The sequence below is a fragment of the Mandrillus leucophaeus genome, unplaced genomic scaffold (assembly GCF_000951045.1).
Source record: "Mandrillus leucophaeus isolate KB7577 unplaced genomic scaffold, Mleu.le_1.0 Scaffold461, whole genome shotgun sequence".
Classification (NCBI taxonomy): domain Eukaryota; kingdom Metazoa; phylum Chordata; class Mammalia; order Primates; family Cercopithecidae; genus Mandrillus; species Mandrillus leucophaeus.
Genome location: NW_012104932.1, coordinates 2,001,558 through 2,004,997, shown reverse-complemented (window position 1 = coordinate 2,004,997; position 3,440 = coordinate 2,001,558). Strand labels below are relative to the sequence as shown.

General features: G+C 45.3%; 1 protein-coding gene across 3 annotated transcripts in view; it reads left to right on the top strand.

Moving 5' to 3' along the window:
* Window positions 1–3,440, top strand: part of BCAT1 (branched chain amino-acid transaminase 1, cytosolic) — a 164,276-nt gene that overhangs the window by 21,306 nt on the left and 139,530 nt on the right. The gene's annotated exons all lie outside the window — the stretch shown is intronic.

Below are 3,440 nucleotides of genomic sequence, written 5' to 3'. Positions count from 1 at the left end.
AAAAAAAAACCGGAATAATTTTGTGTACTTTCAGGCCACAAAGTCTGCAGTCATGTGTTACAACAGCAGTAGTAAACGAATACAGATTTTGGTACCTGGAAATGGTGTGCTACGGTAACAAATACCTAAACAATGTGGAAGTGGCTTTTGAATTGGGTGTTGGTCCACATATGGAAGAATTTTGAGGCGCATGATAGGAAAAGCCTAGCTTGCCTTAGAAAGACTGTTAGTAGAAGTAGGGATATTAAAGGTGCTGCTGGTGAGGACTTGGAAGTGAGGAGCGTGGTAAAGAAAATGTGTTTCATTTTAGAGAATATCAAAGTCATTGTAGAAGGTTGGTAGAAGTGTAGGTTTTCATAATGTGTTGTTGGTGAAGGCTGAGAAAGGTTTGTTTAGGGACCCTTTTTAGGGAACATGTTTAGGGAAACTGGAGGAAAAAGGATCCTTGTTATGCAGTGGAATAAAACTGTGGAATTGTGTCTTACGGTTACATGGAAAGCAGAATTTGTTTGAACTTGGATATTTGGCTTAGCTTTCCAAGTCAAGTATTGAAAAGTGTAGCCTGGTTTCCTCTTGCTGTTTTATAGTAAAATGCCAGGGAAAAAGGGATAAATTGCAGTAGGAACTGTTAAGAAAAAGGAACAAAGACATGATGACTCGGGAAATTCTCAAGATACCTGATTTGTAAAAGATGCTAAAATTAGGAGATTCACTGTCAGGAAAGTGTGCTCTGGAGAGGAAGCCAAGGGTGAGTTCCTTGTGGCGTAGGCTAGGGGCTGTGGCAGGGATGCAGGGAAGAGACGATGGTGACTTGGACTCGGGGCCTGGCGGAGTGTGGGAAAATATAGAGGAATGAGTTGATTCTGTTAGGACTTGGTATTGAGTTCCTTAATTCCATGAGTGGAAGCACATGTCGAGCTCTGTTTCCTGGCCACCTAAGCTCTCTGACCATCTCCCTGACTCTCTCCAGAATGCCCTGCCTTCATATCCACTCAAGGACAAATCATCTTTTTCTGCATTTTTGCAGGCTGGATTCCTCTCTGGACTAAAGAGCTAATGAGGGGTGGTTTCTAGCTTTCTGCTCTTTCCCACAACACTCCGTCAGCGAGTCTTCTGGATGTCCTACAGGCAACTCGCTGGATCCACTTGGTCCGTGGAAGAATCACTACCACATCCATTTCACCTTGGGCACAGACCAGAGGGTGGGGCAGTCATGTCCTGCAGTCACTGGGTAGCTTACAAGTGCTAATACAGCAATAGCTTAATTAGAGAGAGAGAGAAGAAGAAGAATGTTATGGAGCCTTGTTTCTATAGAGGAAACCAAAATATCTTGATCAAAAGACCCTAAAACTGGAAGAACCAGAGCAGCTGGTGCCAAAATGTAGGAAAAAACTGAGATGTGGCAAGTGGTACAACTGATAGCCAAGCAGGAAAAATTCGTATCCCCCTGTAGCCAGCACTTTGGGAGGCTGAGGCAGGTGGATCACCTGAGGTCAGGAGTTCGAGACCAGCCTGGCCAATATGGTGAAACCCTTTCTCTACTAAAAATACACAAAATTAGGCTGGGCGTGGTGGCTCATGCCTGTAATCCCAGCACTTTGGGAGGCCGAGGTGGGCAGATCACGAGGTCAGGAGATCGAGACCATCCTGGCTAACATGGTGAAACCCTGTCTCTACTAAAAATACAAAATTAGGCTGGGCGTGGTGGCTCATGCCTGTAATCCCAGCACTTTGGGAGGCCGAGGTGGGCAGATCACGAGGTCAGGAGATCGAGACCATCCTGGCTAACATGGTGAAACCCTGTCTCTACTAAAAATAAAAAAAAAAAAAAAAAAAAAAAATTAGCTGGAAATGGTGGTGTGCACCTGTAGTCCCAGCTATGCGGGAGGCTAAGGCAGGAAAATCACTTGAATCTGGGAGGCAGAGGTTGCAGGGAGCCAAGATCACACCACTGCATTCCATTGACAAGAGTTAAACTCTGTCTCAAAAAAATAAGAAAAATGTGTACCTTCTTCTTTTCTCTTGCCTTAGGATAACTGAGATTCTTATAATGCATTTATTGAACAAATATTTGAGGAGTACCCATTAGGTAAGCATCAGACACTACTCAAGGTCTTGAGGCTGTGAGGGTGTATTAGTCCATTTTCACACTGCTATAAAGAACTACCTGAGACTGGGTGATTTATAAAGAAGAGAGGTTTAATTGAATTACAGTTCATCATGGCCAGAAAGGCCCCAGGAAACTTAAATCATGACGGAAGGTGAAGGGGAAGCAAGGCACATCTTACATGGTGGCAGGAGACAGAGAGAGAGAAGGGGGAGGTGCCACACTTTTAAACCCTCAGATCTTACACTGATATAGGAGTTAAGAAGAAATCACTTAGGCAGATAGTGAGGGTACGGGAGTCCTTGGTAAGGCTTTTCTTTTTAATGAAAACCCAAAATATTTTCTAAGGAAGAGCAGCCTGTAAAGTCGAGTTGCATACATAGACAAGCAAGCTGGGAACTTGCACCGGAGAATGCCGGCAGAAACTAGGAACCAGACACATTCAAGATGGTGGCTCCATCTTCCCTTCTCTGCCAGCCAAGTGTACGGTAAAGTGCAGACAAGCTAGTGCCCGCCAAGAGGAGAATTCATGTGCACATAAGATTAGGGTGGGGCAACCAGCCTTCCCAGTGCGCTATGTAAACATCATACCTGATTGAACCAATCTGTGAGCCCTATGTAAATCAGACACCACCTCCTCAAGCCTGACTATAAAATCCGGTGCATCCGCCACCCGCCGGTCTTCCCTCTCAGAAGTTCCCCTCTGTTACTAGAGAGAGAGAGCTGTTTTCGTTTTTCCTTCTTCTGCCTATTAACCTGTGCTCCTAAACTCCCTGTGTGTGTCTGTGTCCTGTATTTTCCTGGCGTGAGAGGATGAACCCCTGGTGTATACCCCAGAAAACAGCCACTTCAAGTGAGAACTCACTCACTGTTCACCCCCATGATCTAATCACCTTCGACCGGGTTCCTCCCCTGACACGAGGGGATTAAAATTCCACATGAGGTTTGAGTAGGGGCACAGAGCCAAACCATATCAGAGGGTGAAGAGTAGGTAAAGTTGCAGCTCTCCTGCACCTTGCAGGGAAAGGCCATATAACACATGGTTACAAGCACAAACTGGGACTGGACTGCAGGTGTGTGAGCCCCAGCTTTGCTATTGAGTGACCTCCAGCAAGTTATTAAACTGTGCCTCAGTTTTTTTGTTTGTGAAATGGTGGTAATAGTATAACCCACCTCTCATGGATGATGTGAGGATTAAATAAAATAACAAATGTTGACAGGCACAGTGGTGTGCACACCTGTAATCTCAGCACCTTGGGAGGCGGAGGCCTGAAGTTTACTTGAGGTTAGAAGCCTGAGACCTGCCTGGCCAACATAGGGAAACCCCATATCT